Source organism: Oreochromis aureus, linkage group 3 (genome assembly GCF_013358895.1).
Source record: "Oreochromis aureus strain Israel breed Guangdong linkage group 3, ZZ_aureus, whole genome shotgun sequence".
Lineage (NCBI taxonomy): Eukaryota > Metazoa > Chordata > Actinopteri > Cichliformes > Cichlidae > Oreochromis > Oreochromis aureus.
Window position 1 is genome coordinate 118,131,247 of NC_052944.1, and position 22,763 is coordinate 118,154,009.

The following is a 22,763-nucleotide window of genomic DNA, read 5'->3' on the forward strand; positions in this document are numbered from 1 at the left end:
TATTGGGCTATTCAGGAATAAATCAGCTTTTTCATATCTGTTACAGTTTTCATCTTATCCCTCTTTAAGTTTTGAGTTTCATTTTTGTGATTTTTCACAAAATACATGCGTTGTTATGGTTGCTATGCAGTTGGTTCTAAGTGTGCCACTGTAGGTTTTGCAGTCTTCTCTTCATGTCCGAACAACTTCTTGCTACTTGATCAATTTTCACTCAACTTCCACAAATTATACATCAAAACGTAGGTATTTTTGCTGGCTTTCTGAAAATGTCACTATCATTGTTGTGGGATTTATAGAATTTTGGCAAATCTCCTCAGACCAACACAAAGTCTGAAAACTCTCCATAGAAAGTCAGTGGAGAGTTTGTTCAAAATCACCGCTTGATTTCTGTAATGAGAGGCATATTCGAATCGTCATATCTCCTTAACGAAGCAAAGTTACGACATGAGGCTTGTCCCAGTATATCTTCAGACACTCCTGACGCTCACAATTCAAGAATTTGTTTCTCACCTATTACCATTCTGAAATGAGTTAGACTTGTTTGAGGGTAGGAAATTCGTCCTTCGCTCAGATTTCTTCAGATTTCAAACTCTGGAAATGAACCACTTTTTTCTCTCGTCATAACTTTTTGTTGGATTTCCACAGAGACCTGAAAATTTCCATGACTGTTCACCAAAGCCTGCTGTCTCTTGCGGTGAAAGAATGATATTGATACTCCAAATAGATTTAGAGTTAGAATGCGTTGTTTGAGGGCAAGTCAAGGCAGATTTCGCTTGCCTCTACTCAGTTATGGTGCATTAGAAGTCAAATATCTTCAATAATTCATATTTTAATGATAAATTGTCAACACTTTAAGATTCCCCCATCTCTTCTGAACAAAACGGTGTAAGAATGACTGTTCTAGCCCCTACGGTTAGGAAATTATGGCCATTTGTTTGAGAGGAATCCTCACTATGAGAAATTCACTGCAGAAATCCTGTCTCTGTGCTCTGTGTGTGTAAAAACGGCTGCACCTGTTTTGGCGGGAAAAAGTACACAGCCTCTCTGATTGGTGGATTCAAATTTAGCAGCTCCCAGGCTGCTTGACTGAGCTAGAAACTTGATTTTCTCTCCCTGTGTGTGTGTGTGTGTGTGTGTGTGTGTGTGTGTGTGTGTGTGTGTGTGTGACAGAGAGAGAGAGAGAAAGGGAGGGCGACAGAGAGTTTTTATGGGAGCATCTTATTATATGATTTAAATTCAATATATTTAGACTGGTTGACTGAATTTGATCCTGTGTGTGTCACTCTGTGCATTGTGTCACTGTTATACTTTTTTTTGCTGATTTTTTTCATTTAACAATTACATTTGAGGGACCCTTAGCATGTTCAGGATTCTTTCAGCTGTCCACTTTGCTTTTCCAATTTTTCTATTTAAGTTATTACTATTGTGTTGAGTCATAGCATTTCTGCTGCTTTTCAGAATTTGTGCTAAATACAGCATTTCTGCAAAATCATACTATGTCTGCTATTTTATGAGATTTGTGCTAAATACAGCATTTCTGCTAAATCATACTCTTTCTGCTATTTCATAAGATTTGTGTTAAATATAGTGTTTCTGCTATTTCTGCCAAATTTAGTATTTTTGATTAATTTGGGTTTTTCTACCAAATCATAGTGCAGTTTTACTGCTTTTTATAGGATTTTTAGAGGATATTTATATTGCTTAATATAGTATTTCTGCTTTTTATAGGATTTGTGCTTAATATAGTTTTTCTAAAAATGTAGTATTTATGCTTAATCATACTATTTCTATATATTTCTGCCAGGTCCCCAGGCAGCTAATCCTCTGTGAGGACTGATACATACAAATACATATCAGGGCCTGCACGGCTTCCCAGCCAGCCAATCATATCTGGGGTCTGCCCTTTCTTCTCTCGTCATATCTCAGCGACAGATGTACAAAGAGCAATGCAAATCACAGTCAAAGTACACGAAAGTCCGCTGATTCACCCAGTACAAGAATTATGCTTCTAGTCCACCTAGTTTTTGAGTTACACGACGTTTTGTAACTGCTAAAAACAGCGTTTTTCGCCTCTCACCGCAATCTGATTCTGACTGCTCATCACCCTGTTTTCCAGGCGCTCGCTCTCTTTCCCAGTGGCGCAGTTGGTAATGACACAGGTCTGCAACCCAAAGGTCGTGGGTTCAATTACACCTTGGGCAACATGTGTTTTTTCCCTACAAATTAATACACTATCACAGACCACTAATTCATATTCATCATTTATTACAATTCTGCAACCTTTTATGATTTTAGCAGCTTTTGTAATATGGACCTCATATTCTTATTAACACTCCATGGCACAAATACTGTTCCCTTTAGGCTCTGTGTGTGTGTGTGTGTGTGTGTGTGTGTGTGTGTGAGAGAGAGAGAGAGAGAGAGAGAGAGAGCCTTTTGATGGGAGCATCTTATTATACCACTTAAATTCAATATATTTAGACTGGTTGGGAGAATTTGGTCCTGTGTGTGTCTCTCTGTGCATGTGTGTTTCAATATGTGCCCATATTTGTGATTGTGTGACTGTTATACTTTTTTTGCTGATTTTCTTTTTTTTCAGTTAACAATTAGATTTGAGGGACCCTTAGCATGTTCAGTATTTTTCCAGCTGTCCATTTTGCTTTTCCAATTTTTCTATAAGTTATTACTGTTGTGCTAAGTCATAGCATTTCTGCTGCTTTTCAGTATTTGTGCTAAATACAGCATTTCTGCTAAATCATACTATTTCTGCTAGTTCATAAGATTTGTACTAAATATAGTGTTTCTGCCAAATATAGTATTTCTGCTTAATTATAGTATTTCTGCCATTTTATAGTATTTGTGCTAAAACATAGTATTTCTACTAAATGTAGTATTTATGCTTAATCATACTATTTGTATATATTTCTGCCAGGTCCCCAGGCAGCTAATCCTCTGTGAGGACTGATACATATAAAATTTACATATCAGGGCCTGCACGGCTTCCCAGCCAGCCAATCATATCTGAGGTCTGCCCTTTCTTCTCTCGTCATATCTCAGCGACAGATGTACAAAGAGCAATGCAAATCACAGTCAAAGTACACGAAAGTACGCTGATTCACCCAGTACAAGAATTATGCTTCTAGTCCACCTAGTTTTTGAGTTACACGACGTTTTGTAACTCCAAAAAACAGCGTTTTTCGCCTCTCACCGCAATCTAATTCTGACTGCTCATCACCCTGTTTTCCAGGCGCCGCTCTCTTTCCCAGTGGCGCAGTTGGTAATGACACAGGTCTGCAACCCAAAGGTCGTGGGTTCAATTACACCTTGGGCAACATGTTTTTTTTCCCTACAAATTAATACACTATCACAGACCACTAATTCATATTCATCATTTATTACAATTCTGCAAACTTTTATGATTTTAGCAGCTTTTGTAATATGGACCTCAGATTCTTGTTAACACTCCATGGCACAAATACTGTTCCCTTTAGGCTCTGTGTATGTGTGTGTGTATCAATATTTCTCCCATTTTAAAGTATTACTCCTCCATAATTGTATTTCTGTTAAATCAAAGTACTTTTACTACATCTTAGTACTTCTGCTCAATCATAGTATTTCTGCTAAATCATAGTATTTTGCCAAATTATGGTTTTTGTGCCAAATCATAACATTTGTTTTATGTTACAGTATTACTACTAAGTGGAGGAATTTCTGTCATGTTACAGTATATGTGCTGATTACAGTATTTCTGCTAAATCATAGTATTTCTACTATATTATATTTTTCTTTCTAAATATACCATTTCTGCTATATAATTGTATTACTGCTATGTTATAATATTTGTGCTAAACCAGAGTATTTCTGCTGAAACATAGTATTTCTGCCGAATGATAGTATTTCTGTCAAATTACAGTATTTGTGCTAAAACATAGTATTTTTTTTTTTAAAATTCAATATTAATAGTAAATTACAGTGTCTCTGGTAAATCGCAGCATTTCTGCTATGTTGTACTGTTTTTCTAAATCATAGTATTTCTGTAATGTTTAAGAATGTTTGGCTAAATATATTCTTTCTGTTATCTTATACTATTTCTCCTAAATTCTTGTATTTTTGAGAAGTTATCGTGTTTCTGGTAAGTTACAATATTTCTGCTAAGTTCTGCTATGCTATTGTATTTCTGCCAAGTATTATGTTTCCTCTAAGATATTGCAGTTCTGCTAAGTTACTACATTTTAGCAAAGTTCCTTTGCTTCTGCAAAGTTTTTACAATTTCTGAAACTTTTCAGCTTTTTCTGCTAGTTTCAGCAGACAGCTTCAGCATTACAGCATCCACACTGCATTTTCGCAGGAAATGCAAATTTTTCTAGTTATTCTTCAGTTTCCGCCTGAAATTTTGCAGCGAATCTCGCCCCGCAGTTTTCAGACAAGCTTCATATATGTTACCTCATTTCGTGCGGCTGGATCTGGAATGGTGTGCTATGACTTTTGGTGTTTATGACTATTATAGTTTTTTAAATATTAATATTTTAGTGAAAATTTTCCCGCGCTCCTCTGCCAAACAGTTTTGACAATAGGGTTACATATGTTACATCATTTTGTGCGGCTGGAGCTGGGCTAGTATGGTATGACTTTTGGTGTTTATGACTTTTATAGTTTTTGAAATATTTTGATTTTAGTGCAAATTTGGGCCAATTTCTAGGTTCCTGAGAAAGATTCTACTTTTGGCCCCATAGAAACAGACTTCATTTGTGGTGTGTTGGCTCTCTCTAGTGGTATAGCCGGAGTAGTACAGGTGAAAAGATCTATGCTTGGGCGAAAACTCCATATCCCACAATTCATAGCACACCTCTGCAGAGTAAACAATGGCGGCCACCACTTCGTTTTATGTCTTTTATTAGTGTTTCTAGGTCACAAAATCAACTTTTAAGATATTTTCAGGCGAGAATGTAGGTGTGTAAACTTCAAATATCTGCTCGTTTTATCAAGACATCCCATATTAGCGACCGTGCTCTTACGTGTTGCTGATAGCCGGCTAGCTAGCTAGCGCCGCTAGCATGGTAGCGTATGACGACACTACGCAATGACGACACCCCTCCTCCGCTTTGAAATTGACCGTAGACATGATTTTCTGAGACAGCGTGGCTATCGCTTCACCGGTAACGCGTCTTTCCCCCCTCCTCCGCTTTGGACTTGAACTTACAGTGATTTTCTGAAGTGTTTACTAAGACACACCGTAAGCTTTTACAAGGTAAGTGTATCTCTCTGTCTGTGGTTTGAAATTTAGCTTTGAAAGTGATTTTTTTTTGTGTGTTTCTTTATCGATTTCTTTGTTTCGGCACGTTCGGCACGATGCTAAAGCCAGTTTAGCGTTTCTGTCCCTCTTCCGGTTTTGCAATTGACCTTTAAAAGTGCTTTTCTGTGTCTTGACGCTGATATCTACAAAATGACTGTGATTTTATTCCAGTGGTATCGTTTGTAATTGAAACTTTTAAGATGCGACTCTCAAAAAATGGCTTCATTGTAGTCGGGTTTCACACCTCTCTTTGTCTCGTGGTTTTGTTGCTGGCTAGTTAGCGGATATTAAGCGTCTCCCGGTTTGAAATTGATTTTGAAAGTGATTTACTATGACAAGGTAAGCGTATCTCTGTCTCTGGTTTGAAATTTAGCTTTGAAAGTGATTTTTTTTTTTGTGTGTTTCTTTATCGATTTCTTTGTTTCGGCACGTTCGGCACGATGCTAAAGCCAGTTAGCGGATAGTCAGCTAAGCCAAGCGTTTCTGTCCCTCTTCCGGTTTTGAAATTGACCTTTAAAAGTGCTTTTCTGTGTCTTGACGCTGATATCTACAAAATGACTGTGATTTTATTCCAGTGGTATCGTTTTGTAATTGAAACTTTTAAGATGCGACTCTCAAAAATGGCTTCATTGTAGTCGGGTTTCACACCTCTCTTTGTCTCGTGGTTTTGTTGCTGGCTAGTTAGCGGATATTAAGCGTCTCCGGTTTGAAATTGATTTTGAAAGTGATTTACTTTTAGAGGTATTTTCTGTGTCTTGACGCTGATATCTACAAAATGACTGTGATTTTATTCCAGTGGTATCGTTTGTAATTGAAACTTTTAAGATGCGACTCTCAAAAATGGCTTCATTGTAGTCGGGTTTCACACCTCTCTTTGTCTCGTGGTTTTGTTGCTGGCTAGTTAGCGGATATTAAGCGTCTCCGGTTTGAAATTGATTTTGAAAGTGATTTACTATGACAAGGTAAGCGTATCTCTGTCTCTGGTTTGAAATTTAGCTTTGAAAGTGATTTTTTTTTTGTGTGTTTCTTTATCGATTTCTTTGTTTCGCACGCTCGCACGATGCTAAAGCCAGTTAGCGGATAGTCAGCTAAGCCAAGCGTTTCTGTCCCTCTTCCGGTTTTGAAATTGACCTTTAAAAGTGCTTTTCTGTGTCTTGACGCTGATATCTACAAAATGACTGTGATTTTATTCCAGTGGTATCGTTTGTAATTGAAACTTTTAAGATGCGACTCTCAAAAAATGGCTTCATTGTAGTCGGGTTTCACACCTCTCTTTGTCTCGTGGTTTTGTTGCTGGCTAGTTAGCGGATATTAAGCGTCTCCCGGTTTGAAATTGATTTTGAAAGTGATTTACTTTTAGAGGTATTTTCTGTGTCTTGACGCTGATATCTACAAAATGACTGTGATTTTATTCCAGTGGTATCGTTTGTAATTGAAACTTTTAAGATGCGACTGTCAAAAAATGGCTTCATTGTAGTCGGGTTTCACACCTCTTTGTCTCGTGGTTTTGTTGCTGGCTAGTTAGCGGATATTAAGCGTCTCCCGGTTTGAAATTGATTTTGAAAGTGATTTACTATGACAAGGTAAGCGTGTCTCTGTCTCTGGTTTGAAATTTAGCTTTGAAAGTGATTTTTTTTTTTGTGTGTGTTTCTTTATCGATTTCTTTGTTTCGGCACGTTCGGCACGATGCTAAAGCCAGTTAGCGGATAGTCAGCTAAGCCAAGCGTTTCTGTCCCTCTTCCGGTTTTGAAATTGACCTTTAAAAGTGCTTTTCTGTGTCTTGACGCTGATATCTACAAAATGACTGTGATTTTATTCCAGTGGTATCGTTTGTAATTGAAACTTTTAAGATGCGACTCTCAAAAAATGGCTTCATTGTAGTCGGGTTTCACACCTCTCTTTGTCTCGTGGTTTTGTTGCTGGCTAGTTAGCGGATATTAAGCGTCTCCCGGTTTGAAATTGATTTTGAAAGTGATTTACTTTTAGAGGTATTTTCTGTGTCTTGACGCTGATATCTACAAAATGACTGATTTTATTCCAGTGGTATCGTTTGTAATTAAAACTTTTAAGATGCGTTGTAGTCGCGTTTCACACCTTTCTTTGTCTGTCTTTATAAGGCGTTAACTACAGCACCCTTTAATACCTCAACTCTTGATTCAGCCAAGGTAAGTGCCCCCCCCCCTTATATTTTCTATGTATGTGTTCAGCTGATATTTAGAAAAAATAGGTGTGTTTAGCGCTGGATGTCATTTTATTCCAGAGCTGTTGTTTGTAATTAAAACTTTTAAGATTAGATGGTACAGTGTTTTACTCCCTTCCAAACAGTAAAGTTCCTCTTTGTCTCTCAGTAGGAAATTTAAACCAGACAGTACAAGGCTACATTTCAGTGTTACAAGCCAATCAGTTTGCTAATTGTTCTGTGAGATTTGTTTGCAAAGTTTAAGGTGTTAAGTAGGACTGTGAACATCTGGGTCTGCTTGCTGCTGGCATTCTGCCAGAGCCCCAGCAACAAGACCGCCTCCCAGCAACGAGACTGCCTGTCAGCCTTGCAAGGTACCCAATTTTCCAATTACTCTATAACAAAACTGTTGTGGGCAACAAGACTGTCTCCTAAGTTTGCAAGCCAATCACTTTGCCAAATGTTCTTGTAAGATTTGTTTGAAAAGTTTGAGGTGTTAAGTAGGACTGTGAACATCTGGGTTTGCTTGCTGCTGGCATTCGACCAGCGTCTCAGCAACAACACTGCCTCCCAGCTTTGCAAGGTAATTACTTTCCCAATTACTGTACACCAAAAAGCGAAGTAACTGTCGTGGTCAACAAATCTGCCTCCCAACTTTCAAGGTAATCACTTTCTCAATTACAATATACAAACTGTTATGGAACTTAACAAAGCCTTAAGACCGGTAGTGACACTATCAATATGTCTATTTAAAGAAAAGAGATTTTTTTTTTTTTTCTTGTAGTCATCTTGTCTGTCAATGTATCAGAGGGTTAAAATAACAAATTGCTTGAAATGCCAATAATTAATATTCTGTTTTTATGTTGACATTCTACCAGATGCCGAGAAAAAATAAAAGATCCCAGGCACAAAAGAAGCGCTGGAAACCACTTGACCTGGTCGATCCTGCTGTCCCAGTGCTCTCTGGCCACAACCAAGATGAGGCAGTCAGTAGTTTTCCATCTGACCAGGTAATGAGGATATGGTAGTGATCACAGACAGTTGAACAGTTTTCAAAACACGTTTGAGACGGTTAAGAACACTTACCCATGCAGTTTAGGATTTTTTTGTTATAATGTCACACAACTGGCATAACAGTGCATGGTATACAGAACATTTAAATGAAATGAATGTGTCAGGTCACTTAATGTCTTCTATACCCTTTTTCCTGGGTTAGCAGACGGCACCAGCCGGGTTATCTTTGGAAACACAGGATGGACCCACCTCCTTATGTTCCCCAGGTACCAAGGTAAATATCAAAAAATATTCCTCTATTAAGAAATTACAAGGTATGCCCACCCATAGGGCTGCTCGATTATGGCAAAAATGATAATCACGATTATTTTCACTGAAATCTAGATCTCCATTATTTGACAATATTTATTTAACAATAAAAATATATTGAATAATGGCTTTAAAGATTGTCATAAAATAATTTGTTTTTGTTTTTTGGTTTTTTTTTTACCTCTTTTCAACCAACGGCAGTCACGCTCCTCTCCAAATAACTTCTGCTTAGCTTTCCGAGCTTCCCTCTGTTAGCTCCTCTTAATTGTTGTGACGTGTGTTCGAAACGCAGAGAGGTGCGCTCGATTTGCCACATGGAGCAGCGCGAGAGAAAAGCACGAGGGAGGTGCTAATAATCGACTCATTCTCTCGACTCCTTTTTAATGATCGTTGAAAGCCCAGATCGTAATTTTGATTAAAAGTAGATTCATTGAGCAGCCCTACCACCCATGTGTACAGGGAGTGCAGAATTATTAGGCAAGTTGTATTTTTGAGGAATAATTTTATTATTGAACAACAACCATGTTCTCAATGAACCCAAAAAACTCATTAATATCAAAGCTGAATGTTTTGGAAGTTGTTTTTAGTTTTAGCTATTTTAGGGGATATCTGTGTGTGCAGGTGACTATTACTGTGCATAATTATTAGGCAACTTAACAAAAACAAATATATACCCATTTCAATTATTTATTTTACCAGTGAAACCAATATAACATCTCCACATTCACAAATATACATTTCTGACATTCAAAAACAAAACAAAAACAAATCGGCGACCAATATAGCCACCTTTCTTTGCAAGGACACTCAAAAGCCTGCCATCCATGGATTCTGTCAGTGTTTTGATCTGTTCACCATCAACATTGCGTGCAGCAGCAACCACAGCCTCCCAGACACTGTTCAGAGAGGTGTACTGTTTTCCCTCCTTGTAAATCTCACATTTGATGATGGACCACAGGTTCTCAATGGGGTTCAGATCAGGTGAACAAGGAGGCCATGTCATTAGTTTTTCTTCTTTATACCCTTTCTTGCCAGCCACGCTGTGGAGTACTTGGACGCGTGTGATGGAGCATTGTCCTGCATGAAAATCATGTTTTTCTTGAAGGATGCAGACTTCTTCCTGTACCACTGCTTGAAGGTGGTGTCTTCCAGAAACTGGCAGTCAGACTGGGAGTTGAGCTTGACTCCATCCTCAACCCGAAAAGGCCCCACAAGCTCATGTTTGATGATACCAGCCCAAACCAGTACTCCACCTCCACCTTGCTGGCGTCTGAGTCGGACTGGAGCTCTCTGCCCTTTACCAATCCAGCCACGGGCCCATCCATCTGGCCCATCAAGACTCACTCTCATTTCATCAGTCCATAAAACCTTAGAAAAATCAGTCTTGAGATATTTCTTGGCCCAGTCTTGACGTTTCAGCTTGTGTGTCTTGTTCAGTGGTGGTCGTCTTTCAGCCTTTCTTACCTTGGCCATGTCTCTGAGTATTGCACACCTTGTGCTTTTGGGCACTCAGTGATGTTGCAGCTCTGAAATATGGCCAAACTGGTGGCAAGTGGCATCTTGGCAGCTGCACGCTTGACTTTTCTCAGTTCATGGGCAGTTATTTTGCGCCTTGGTTTTCCACACGCTTCTTGCGACCCTGTTGACTATTTTGAATGAAACGCTTGATTGTTCGATGATCACGCTTCAGAAGCTTTGCAATTTTAAGACTGCTGCATCCCTCTGCAAGATATCTCACTATTTTTGACTTTTCTGAGCCTGTCAAGTCCTTCTTTTGACCCATTTTGCCAAAGGAAAGGAAGTTGCCTAATAATTATGCACACCTGATATAGGGTGTTGATGTCATTAGACCACACCCCTTCTCATTACAGAGATGCACATCACCTAATATGCTTAATTGGTAGTAGGCTTTCGAGCCTATACAGCTTGGAGTAAGACAACATGCATGAAGAGGATGATGTGGACAAAATACTCATTTGCCTAATAATTCTGCACTCCCTGTATAACCAGTCTGTATATATCTGATCTTTGGTGTCTATAACCACAGTTGATATGTAGTCTTTCACTTAAAGCATGTTTGCTAACTCAATTTTGTCTAATTTCTATCCAAAACAAAAGAAAATATGACAAAGGGGTTTTGTTTTTTTTTTTTTTTTTTTTTTTTTTTGTTTTTAATAGCTCTGAACAGGTAATTCTGATGTGGTATTGAGCACATACAATATATTTTTTTATAACACTTACCCATACAGTTGACCATTTCTATCTTGTAATGTTACCCAACTGGCATAACAGTTCATGCATTGCATTGTAAAGTGAAATTAAAGTGTCAGGTCACTTAATGTCTTAACATTATATTCTTTTTTGCCTGGGTTAGCAGACAGCACCAGCCAGCTTGTCCTTGGAAACGCAGAATAGACCCACCTCCTTATGTCCTCCAGGCAGCAAGGTAAATTTAAAACGGTATTCCTCCATTAAGGATTTATAGTGGACAGTTACATTACCATTAAATGTTAAAGACATATGGTTACATGTTTGCCTTATGTAAACAGTAAGAATTTTGTTGTCTTGCTTCTGTTAGTTTTGTTTAAAGTTTTTAAACTTACACTCACTTTCAAATTTCTTAGTAGTTATGCAAATAGCTGGAATTTTTTTTTTTTTTTTTTTATTGCTTAGTACGTTTAGTAATCGCTACTGTTTCATGTTTTCTTTAAAGTATCCAGTGTTACACTCTATTTCAAATCTGTTAGTAGGTTTTCTAATTTTGATTAACTGTATTATCAGAGTTCAGAAACTCGTCCACCAGCAAAACGAGTCTGGGCAACCGATGATTTCCACACGGCATCAAATTCTCCACCTAAAAAGGTAAGCCTAACCCTATGTATAATCACCGGGTTGATATTTAGTCTTTCACCTTAAGTGTGCTTGCTAACTCGTACTAAATATACTAAAATGTTAGACTAAACATGTACATTTGTCAGTTTCTTTCATCAGACTCCTAAAATGCAGACATCTCAACAGCTGTCTGTCTGTTTAGCTATTTCTATATCTATTATTCTGAAAACTTTTATACCATTTTATACTTAAAGCTTCAGATAAATTGACATCCACAGTGAAAAGCAGTGCAAATAAATACAAACATTTTGTGACACTCATCTTTTCTCAAGATGAATGTCAGTGTGTTCTGTTTCAATCACATTTAACCTGTAACTGAATTTTGTGTCATTTCTTTACAAAACGTAACACAACTATGAAACGTGTTTTTATGGCACATGTACAGAACCATCTGGTTTAATCTGAAATCAGTGATTGAATTACATCTAATTTAAGAGCATCTGAAATCCTCTTACGAATAATACGTAAACAGGATTTCCTTTCATATATTTGTATTTAGGCTGCAATTTAGTTGATGTCTGAAGGCCCGCATCAACCTAAAATAATGTGTTATACTGAAAGAAATTAACTGCTTTAAAAATATGAGGAGCAGAAGGTACAGGTATGACCTTTGTAAAAGGTCATTAAAAAAACAGCTCTAAAGCAAATTACAGATATCTAAAATATTTGTCATTTTTACTTCCCACCTCTGCTCTCTCTCACTGTTCCTGTCACTGTCTTTCTGGCTTATCTGATGCTGTGTATCTTTAGATTATGCTGTAATATGATTGAGGAGTGATATAATTTGGCTTGAACATTGTTTGATTATTTTACCATAGTTAAAAAAAAAAAATGTTTTTACTTTACAAGAAAATCTAAATTTATACAACTCTTGCCACTTAAAAATGTCTTACATCATTGTACCAAGAGTTACATATGCATTTAACCGTTGAGGAAACATATCATTAAATACTAAACAATAACATGTGTCACCTTTACCATTCCTTGATCAGCCTTTCCACAACACAAATGAAGAACTACTGACAGAGGAGCTACAGAGCAACGCAGTTCAGCACTTCTGGCGTGTCAGTGCAACTCATTGTCAAAGTGATGAAAGGTACACAGAATTCTCTCGAAATCATCAGTGCACATGCAATGCCCTCACATTCCTGGCCTACCTTAATGAGGAACACCAGTTCAACACAGCCCGACTTGATAAGGTGCTTGAACAGGGAGATGCACTCTACTGTTGGATTAAAACAAATCTTCAGCAGGAGAGGCGTTATACACAAAATCATCTGACCATAGAGGAACTGCCCAAAAAAGTTCATGCTGACATAAATGTCTACAGTGTGAAAATGGACGACATAAGGTATGGATACCTGAAAGCAGCAGACAAAACTTATCAAAGAAAAGAGTGGTGGTTGCCTCTTGCTAGTCGCCTTGTATGTCTGTCAACAGATGTGAGCTATGCTTTGCTCATGGTCTCACCTCAGTGCATTGCAGTTTTCCGTGACAAATCTGGGAGGTATGGATTATTTGATTCACATTCAAGAAGTGCAGCAGGTTTACCCCAGCCAAATGGAACAGCAGTCATGCTCACTTTCACTCATGTGAATGACCTGATCACCCACCTGCATAACCTTTTTCAAAATCAAGGCAGGTATGCAAGATATGAGTTTGTGCCTGTTTCTTTCAAAAGAGTCAGCACTCACAACGAACAGCCTGCACAGTCAACTCAAGCAACACCAGGAGCAACAGCTACATCACCACAAAATGATGAACCACAAATCACAAATCCCACTGTGCAAGTGCCTCAACCAGAATCAGCCCAAACCTACATGACAATGTTAGAAAGTGCTTTAAACCCGCAACAAGACAAAATGGCTTCAAATCAAATTTGTGGACATCAACTTGAAACATCTGTTGATCCAACAAGCAACATCCAAACAGAACAACAAGAAAATCTTGAACTCAATAATGAAAGAGATAAAGTCATAGATAAACCCTCCCAAAAAGCAAGAAATGTGTGCAGATTAAATAAACGACGACGTGGGAAAGCTACTCGTCAAGCTCAAAAAAGTCACAAGCAGCATGTAAAAGCTAAGGAAAAATCTTCATCTGAAGACTTGGCAAAGAAGATAAACAAAAGAAGACACGAAAAGGAACGATATGCCTGCTTTCCTGAATTTCGAATGAAAAAATTACAGGCTGTGAAAACTCAATATGCTCAAAACTGTCATCGCCATAAACAAAAACTGTTATCAGCCAAAGATTATTATGCAAATCCTCATATTCAAGAGAAGATAAAAGCCCACAATGTGAAGAGATACCAAAATGATCCTCATTTTCAACAAAAAAAGAGAGACTACATTATCAGAAGATATACCACAGATGCCAGCTTTGAACCAGACAGAAACAATATGTGTTCGAAGATACAACACGGATGCTGACTTTCAAAGCAGACAGAAGCAATATCTGGTCCAAAGGTACAACACGGATGCTGACTTTCAAAGCAGACAGAAGCAATATCTGGTCCAAAGGTACAACACGGATGCTGACTTTCAAAGCAGACAGAAGCAATATCTGGTCCAAAGGTACAACACGGATGCTGACTTTCAAAGCAGACAGAAGCAATATCTGGTCCAAAGGTACAACACGGATGCTGACTTTCAAAGCAGACAAAAAAAATACATGAGCCAGAAATACAGAGAGGATGATGTCAGAGAAAGGAAGAGGGCATACATAAGAACAAAATATGCATCGGATCCAAAATACAGGCACAAACAAAAAAAATCAATTCATGCCAGGTATCATAATGACTCACAATTCAGACTGCACCATATACAGCGCTGTGCAGAGTACCAGAGACACAAAATGGCTACCACTGCATCTTTTGCCATTTATAAAAAGTTGTGTGCGCAGAGAATAAAGAAGAAATACAGACGACTAGTAACACAATTCCAGCAGGGTCCACAATCTGAAGCACAGCCCCAGCTTGTAGTGAATAGTGTGATGCAAGCAGCCACATTAGCTTTCCGTGAAACAATTAAGTTAGGACCCACCCATGTCTGTACAGTGTGCCACAGAACTCTGTTTCCTAATCAAGTAAAACACTGCAAAAGATCAAAGTATGTTAAAAATAGTCACATTGTTGACACCTGCTTGACAGGAAAATTTGTCCATGTTTGTGATAGTGAATGTACAGCTAATTGTACCTTTCCAAAACAAAGAATGCAAGAGTGGATTTGCTACAACTGTGACAGCCACCTACAACGAGGAAAGATCTCTTCCATCGCAGTGGCAAACAATTTAGCACTAGCACCCATCCCAAATGAACTGAGTCAATTAAATGTACTAGAACGACAACTGATTGCTAAAATTCTCCCGTTTGCCAAAATCATTGCATTACCAAAAGGACAGCAAAGAGCCGTACATGGGGCTGTTGTTTGTGTACCGTCAGACGTGGAAACCACAGTAAACTGTCTTCCCAGACCTAGCAATGAAGCCCAGCTCCTGCAAGTACAACTGAAAAGACACATCAGATTCAAAGGATACCAACACTTCTACACTGTGAACATGAAGAATGTGTTAGCAGGCTTATCAAAGCTAAAAGAGATGCATTCAGAATACAAAGATGTATCTATTGATGATGACGCAACTTTTGCTGATCCCACAAATAATCAGATAATCGAGACGGAACATGACACTGCTGATACAGATATTCAAGATGCACTGCCCAGAAACTTCGACAACCAAATTGTACCAGAAAGAAGAACCACTGAGGAAACAACAGCTGGAATACTTGAACCATGTCATGATGTAAACGAACTATTGGAGCCTGAACAGTCAAATGGAGAGCCCTTACAAGATACGGAGAAAGAAAAGGAAGAACTTCGCCCTGGTCTTGTTCTAGACACCTGTATGCAACCACCAGATATAGCACAGGACATTTTATCATATGGTGAAGGAATATTTAGCATTGCACCCGCCCAAGGAAATAGACCTGTTGGTTTCTTCTCTATTCCTAAACTTGAAGCCATGGCCTTTCCTGTGCAGTTCCCAACTGGACAGAACACATTAGATGAAGCCAGACAAGTCAAACTGTCCCCAAGCATGTATTTTAATACACGGCTGTTCTCTGCAGATACACGCTTTGCAACTGACCAAAGCTACCTATTCTTTGCACAGTTTGTAACAGAAACACATGGCTACAAACAGCATGTCCATCCAATTGCGCAAAGGTAAGGCAATCACAAAGGATGGACGTAGAATTTGTAACAGAATGCTTCAAAATAAAGACGAAGTGGAGAGACTGATAAATAACAAAGATGCAACACGCTTCATGAAACCTCTGAGAGGTACTCCAGCCTATTGGGAAAAGGCACTGAAAGATCTGCATGCTATGGTCAGACAGTTAGGAAAGCCAACTTTTTCCTGACATTTTCAGCTGCTGAAATGAGATGGCCTGAGGTTGTTGAGGTCATAAAACTCAACAAGGTGAACAAGTGGATTTTTCACAACTTGACTGGAACACAAAGTGTGAAATTCTCCGAAGCAACCCTGTGACTGTGATGCGATTGTTTGAGAAAAGAGTCGATGCACTAATGACAACACTGATCCTGTCCCCAGCACAGCCCATCGGTGAAGTAGAAGATTACTTTTATCGAGTGGAGTTTCAGGCCAGAGGTAGCCCTTATATCCATTTGCTGGTTTGGGTCAAAGATGCACCTAAATTTGGAAGCGACCTTGAAGACCACGTGTACAAATTTATTGACAAGTACATAACATGCAAGATGCCTGACCAAAATGCCGATCCTGAACTTCACAAAATTGTGTCTGAGGTTCAAGTCCACAGCAGAAATCACTCCAGATCTTGTAAAAAAGGTAATGTGTCATGTAGGTTTGGGTTCCCCAAACTACCCGTAGACCACACAATGATCACTTTCCCAAGCCCAGATGATGACGACGATCACAATGATAAGCAGCATAGCACAAGTAAGGAGAAAGGCACAAATGAAAAACAAAAGCAAAAAAACAGACGAATGGCTCTCGCAAAAAAACAGAAAGAGGCCAAAGAAAAACTCCAGCCATTGAGAGATTTGCTCTGTGACCCAAATTCCTCGTTTGAAGACTTGTCTGAGCTGCTTCACAAATGCAAATTAACTTATGAACAATACTTGGATTGTGCCTTCAATTTAAGCAATGGCCATGTCATCCTCTTAAAGCGTGAACCTAATGACTGCTGGGTGAATGCATACAATGCAGATCTGCTGAGGGCCTGGAATGCCAACATGGACATCCAATATGTCATTGATGACTACAGCTGCCTGATGTACATAATGTCTTATGTCTCTAAACCCGAATTTGAGATGACACAATTTCTTAATGGAGTCATCCAGGAGGTAAAAACGTCCAATGTCAATGAAAGAGATGAAATGAAACAGATAATGCAGGCATATGCTAAACACAGAGAAGTCAGTGCCCAGGAATCCGTGGCAAGGACGTGCAGCCTGCCACTAAAAAGTGTTCACGCAGTGTGGTGTTCATACAGACTGATGATGATGCCCTGAAAATGAGTCTCCCGATGAGCAGGTTGCAAAGCATGGCACCAGATGATGAAAATGTGTGGATGTCTGGATTGCCAGAAAAATATGCAAACAGACCCAGAACACCTGAGTTTGAAAGAATGTGTTTGGCTGAATTTGCTTCAGAGTACAGGATTCTCTACAGTCGTCAAACAGAGTCAAAAAATGCCATCCCTCTTTTGAATAACATGGGTTATATTCAAAAGAGAACAAGAGGAAACCTGCAATAATCAGATATCCTCGCTTCTCAGAAAAGAAACAACCAGAAAAGTTTTATAGCAGACTACTAAAACTTTATTTTCCACATCGATCAAATGATGACCTGAAAACACAGAACACCCCACATCCGAACAGTTCTACAAAAGTGGACGAAAAAACATGGTTTTGCAGTACGGCCAATTGTTACCTTTAACAAAAAGCGTTATGAAAGCCATGGCAAAACAATGGAAAGGGCATTGGAACAGATTGAACAACAAGGCCCACTTATCAATGCATGGAACACCTTTGCACCTGAGGTTGAAGTAGATCGTTTAGAGTGTGTGGCCCAACGACAATCCAGACATGACACTGACGAAAATGAAATGGACATTGTTCCAGACTACCAAGTCAGTGGTAGCAGCAGTGGAGCCATGCCAGCAATCATAGCACCAAAGCTGAGCCCAGACTTTGTCAGAAAAATGTACCAAAGTCTGAATGAAACCCAAGCATCCATATTCTACGCAGTGCGTGAATGGTGTTTCAAACTTGTGTGGGGTCACTGTCCTGAGCAGTTCTTTTATTTCGTCTCTGGAGGAGCTGGCTGTGGAAAATCACATGTTATCAAGTGCATATATGAGGAGGCAACAAAGATTTTGCACCAACTCCCCAGATTCCGTGACCAAGCAGACATGTCCTACCCTGCAGTACTGCTGACTGCATTTACTGGCACTGCAGCTTTTAACATATCTGGGAAAACACTGCACTCTCTGCTAAAGCTGCCAAAATCTTTAAAACCGCCGTATCAGGGACTGGGCAATGCACTGGATGAAGTGAGAGCTTCACTTTCAAATGCAGAGATTCTGGTCATTGATGAGATATCTATGGTTTCTAAAGACCTTTTGCCTACATCCACTGGAGACTTCAGCAGATCAAAGGAAACAAGAAGCCTTTTGGTGGGATGTCTATCCTTGCAGTAGGAGACTTTTACCAGCTGCCACCCCTTGGAAAAGCCAAACCACTCTGTGTGTACGAGGACAATGTCTTTGATCTCTGGAAAGACTATTTCCACATGGTCAACCTGACAGAAATCATGCGACAGAAAGATGATCATTCTTTTGCTGAAGTTCTGAACAGGATAAGAGTGAAGCAAAAACAGATTCTCTTGAAGCCAATGATAAAGCCTTGCTCACACAGGCTATCCATGACATAAAAGACTGTCCATCTAATGTATTACACATTTATGCTACAAACAAAGAGGTCGACAAACACAATTCAGCAACTGTAACTGCTCTTCATTCTGATATCATAAATATTCAGGCCGAAGACTACAGAGAAAGACCCACGGACGGGTGAGATGGTCCTCCTGGCAGATATGATGAAAGGCAACAAAAGAGATTTACCTGATAACATACAAGCTGCACCTGGAGTGCGTGTTATGATTATTAGAAATTTGGATGTTGAAGATGGGCTTGTTAATGGGACATTTGGAACAATCACGAACATTGTGACAACCACACAGGATGGACCAAAAACTGTGAATCTCATTGGACTTACGCTGGACAATCAAAATTCTGGGCAAAATTTCAGAAAAATACAAGGATCCTCAGACAACCTGGTATATATTGAGAAATGTGAAGAATCTACAAGTAAAAAGGAGTTCTTCGCAGGCAATTTCCAATGAAGTTGGCCTTTGCATGTACAGCTCACAAAGTACAAGGCATGACAATGGAGTCAGCAGTAGTATGTTTGAAGCGTGTTTTGAGCCTGGAATGGCCTATGTCGCACTCAGCCGCACAACCTCACTTAAAGGACTGTACATCACAGACTTTGATGAAAGGAAAATCTATGCTGATCCTGCCATCACAGATGCACTCAAAAATATATGAGACGTGCATCATTTGAGAATGCAAGACCACTGTTGCAATTCTTAAAATCAGTTGTTCCCACAGTCCCCACATTGACAATTATCCATCACAATGCACAAGGTCTCCCAACTCACATGGAGGACATGAGATGCCACCATGAACTCAGCCTTGCTGATGTTTTATGCATAACAGAAACTCACTTGTCTGGATCATCAGTTTCTCCCCGCTTCCAGCTGGAACAGTACAACATGGCCACACGCAACAGACACGTCTCTTACACAAACCATACAGACATGGCAAAGGTAAATGGCGGTGGAGTTGCAATGTACTACAAAACAGTTCTTATAGCAGAGTCTCGAAAATACCTGCAAAATGTGACTGACCTTGAATTTGTTGTTATCAAGGTTGAATCGCCAGTCACAGCTTTGATAGCAACTGTATACAGGCCACCAAATTACAGCCACGTGAGGTTTTTACCACAAATGCAATGTCTTTTGGACTCATTGGAAATGATGAATTGCCAACCAATTATTGTTTGTGGAGATTTCAATGAGGACCTTATGAGCAGAGGAAAAAAACCCATCCAAGAACTGCTTCAGTCAAGAGGATATGCACAACTTATTACTGCTGCAACTACCGAAAAACACACATTGATTGATCACCTTTACATATCACAGCCATACGCCTGCCTCCAATCAGGTGTTCTGAATACATATCACAGTTATCACAACCCCATTTATTGTGTAATTCACTAACACAAAATGACTGCAAGGTTGTGAGGGATATGGACTTGCCAAGTGATCTTAGTGTCTTTGCAACTGAGCACACTCTACCACCAACAAGGACAGCTCACCAGTGGGAGCTGATACATAAGACTGCTCTCATCCATTGAAGAGCTGACCAGAAACGTGAACAGAGAGACTGCAACTGCACCTGATGGGATCCCTGCCATAACAGGTAATTGTATTTTGTTTCTTACTTTATATTGTAACATTTGATATTGATATTGTTTGAAACAAACTATAATCTCATCCATTCATTAAGTCATCCATTCATAACTCCTCAGATGTGTTCTGTCCAGTGAAGGCAGTGGAGAAGCCCTACACTGATCTTGAAACTGTGCCACGCTAGTAGAGACCGCTACAAGGATGGGCAGGTATAGTGAAATTAAAATGCACCTTTTGGTTCAACAGGTTTATATATACAGTCAAGTGATCAAAAGACACCAGTATTAAACCCATTTAAACCAACTACATGCTTGGATTGGAACTGTATACAGGCCACCAAATTACAGCCACGTGTGGTTTTTACCTCACATAGCAACTTACCCCATCCAAAGACACCAGTATTAAGCCAATTTCTTTTTTTTACTACCTTTTTAATATAGTTTTGGGTCATTTAGTTCTAAAGTTAGATTTGTTTTTCCAATTATTTTTAGAACTTCATTACTTGCCATTTAAGCTAACTGAAGAGCTGCGCTTTGTGATGTCTCTTGTTTTATTGTTTTAAATTGTGTTTTCCTTTTATCTGTTTCTAGCTGTTTTCATAAAGTCAGCCAACCACTTGCTTCCAAATGACCCTTATCCAGAAGTATCCGTGAGTGCCTCATAAACAGAAACTAAAGTGGAGACCTACCTCTCAGAGAAAAACGCACACATAAGAAAAGCCGACCCACTTCAGTACTGGGAAGAACATCCTAATCTGTTTCCCTCTATGGCTGCTGTTGCGATCCCAGTGTGCCCCCTGTAGCTCTGTGGACAGTTTTGGATTTGTTTACATCTCACCCAACCGCTCACGGCAGATGGCTGCACCTCTCTAAGCCTGGTTCTGCCGGAGGTTTCTTCCTGTTAAAAGGGAGTTTTTCTGAACACACTCTACCACCAACAAGGACAGCTCACCAGTGGGAACTGATAGATAAGACTGCTGATGTGCTGTCATCCATTGAAGAGCTGACCAGAAACGTGAACAGAGAGACTGCACGCGATGGGATCCCTGCCATAACAGGTCATTTGTATTTTTTTGTTTCTTACTTTATATTCTAACATTTATTGATATTCTTTGAAACAAACTATAATCTCATCCATTCATTAAGTCATCCATCCATTCATAACTCCTCAGATGTGTTCTGTCCAGTGAAGGCAGTGGAGAAGCCCTACACTGATCTTGAAACTGTGCCACGCTAGTAGAGACCAGCTACAAGGATGGGCAGGTATAGTGAAATTAAAATGCACCTTTTGTTCAACAGGTTTATATATACAGTCAAGTGATCAAAAGACACCAGTATTAAACCCATTTAAACCAACTACATGCTTGGATTGGAACTGTATACAGGCCACCAAATTACAGCCATGTGTGGTTTTTACCTCACATGGCGACTTACCTCATCAGAAGACACCAGTATTAAGCCAATTTCTTTTTTACTACCTTTTTAATATAGTTTTGGGTCATTTAGTTCTAAAGTTAGATTTGTTTTCCCAATTATTTTTTTAGAACTTCATTACTTGCCAGTTTGCTAACTGAAGAACTGCGCTTTGTGATGTCTCTTGTTTTATTGTTTTAAATTGTGTTTTCCTTTTATCTGTTTCTAGCTGTTTTCGCAAAGTCAGCCAACCACTTGCTTCCAAATGTCCCTTATCCAGAAGTATCCGTGAGTGCCTCATCAACAGAAAATAAAGTGGAGACCTACCTCTCAGAGAAAAACGCACACACATAAGAAAAAAGCCGACCCACTTCAGTACTGGGAAGAACATCCTAATCTGTTTCCCTCTATGGCTGCTGTTGCGATCCCAGTGTGCCCCTGTAGCTCTGTGGACAGTTTTGGATTTGTTTACATCTCACCCCAACCGGTCGCGGCAGATGGCCGCCCTCCCTGAGCCTGGTTCTGCCGGAGGTTTCTTCCTGTCAAAAGGGAGTTTTTCCTTCCCACTGTCGCCAAAGTGCTTGCTCATAGGGGGTCATATGATTGTTGGGTTTATCTATATACATTAATGCTTGTATGCTTTTCATTTATACTTTTGCCTTACTCTTCAGTTCATAATATAAAGTTACTTGAATGGTTTCCTTTTCCTTTTTTATTTTATATTGCTTTGCTATTTACCACAATCTAAATATCATGTTTAAATGTCATACATTATTGTAAATGGTATCTGTACAAAATATTGTTTGAATAACATGATACATTTATTAGTCCCACAACGGAAATTTCATATGTGGTATTTTCCCTTGACATTAAAATACCTTTGAAATACAAATTGAATACCGCTTAATGGACATCTTTTTCTACCACTTTAAACGACTCAAAACTGTAAAATCTAAATTGTAACTTCTCTTGAACACCTGACACTAAAGCATAATTTATTTTCTTTTATATCTATTAACTTATTTTGTAATCATGTAACTGGAGCATCTTTCTCTCATCTCTGTATGCCGCATATAACAGAGATCACAAT

At 39.1% G+C, this 22,763-nt stretch overlaps 3 long non-coding RNA genes across 5 annotated transcripts; all 3 read left to right on the top strand.

Moving 5' to 3' along the window:
• Positions 1 to 7,601: 7,601 nt before the first annotated feature.
• Positions 7,602 to 8,736, top strand: LOC120437957. Of its 2 annotated transcripts, none has more exons than XR_005611531.1 (4): positions 7,602 to 7,843; positions 8,017 to 8,052; positions 8,348 to 8,479; positions 8,689 to 8,736. It is a non-coding gene; the product is annotated as an uncharacterized LOC120437957 (long non-coding RNA). The 2 variants fall into 2 exon arrangements; XR_005611532.1 differs by having other exon boundaries at positions 8,686 to 8,722.
• Positions 8,726 to 13,665, top strand: LOC120437954. 2 transcript variants are annotated; one of them, XR_005611528.1, is made up of 4 exons: positions 8,726 to 8,757; positions 11,170 to 11,238; positions 11,574 to 11,654; positions 12,677 to 13,665. It is a non-coding gene; the product is annotated as an uncharacterized LOC120437954 (long non-coding RNA). The 2 variants fall into 2 exon arrangements; XR_005611527.1 differs by having other exon boundaries at positions 8,730 to 8,757; positions 11,167 to 11,238.
• Positions 13,666 to 20,867: 7,202 nt separating this feature from the next.
• LOC120437950 lies at positions 20,868 to 22,022 on the top strand. Its single transcript, XR_005611522.1, has 3 exons — positions 20,868 to 21,318; positions 21,433 to 21,523; positions 21,903 to 22,022. It is a non-coding gene; the product is annotated as an uncharacterized LOC120437950 (long non-coding RNA).
• Positions 22,023 to 22,763: the final 741 nt, after the last annotated feature.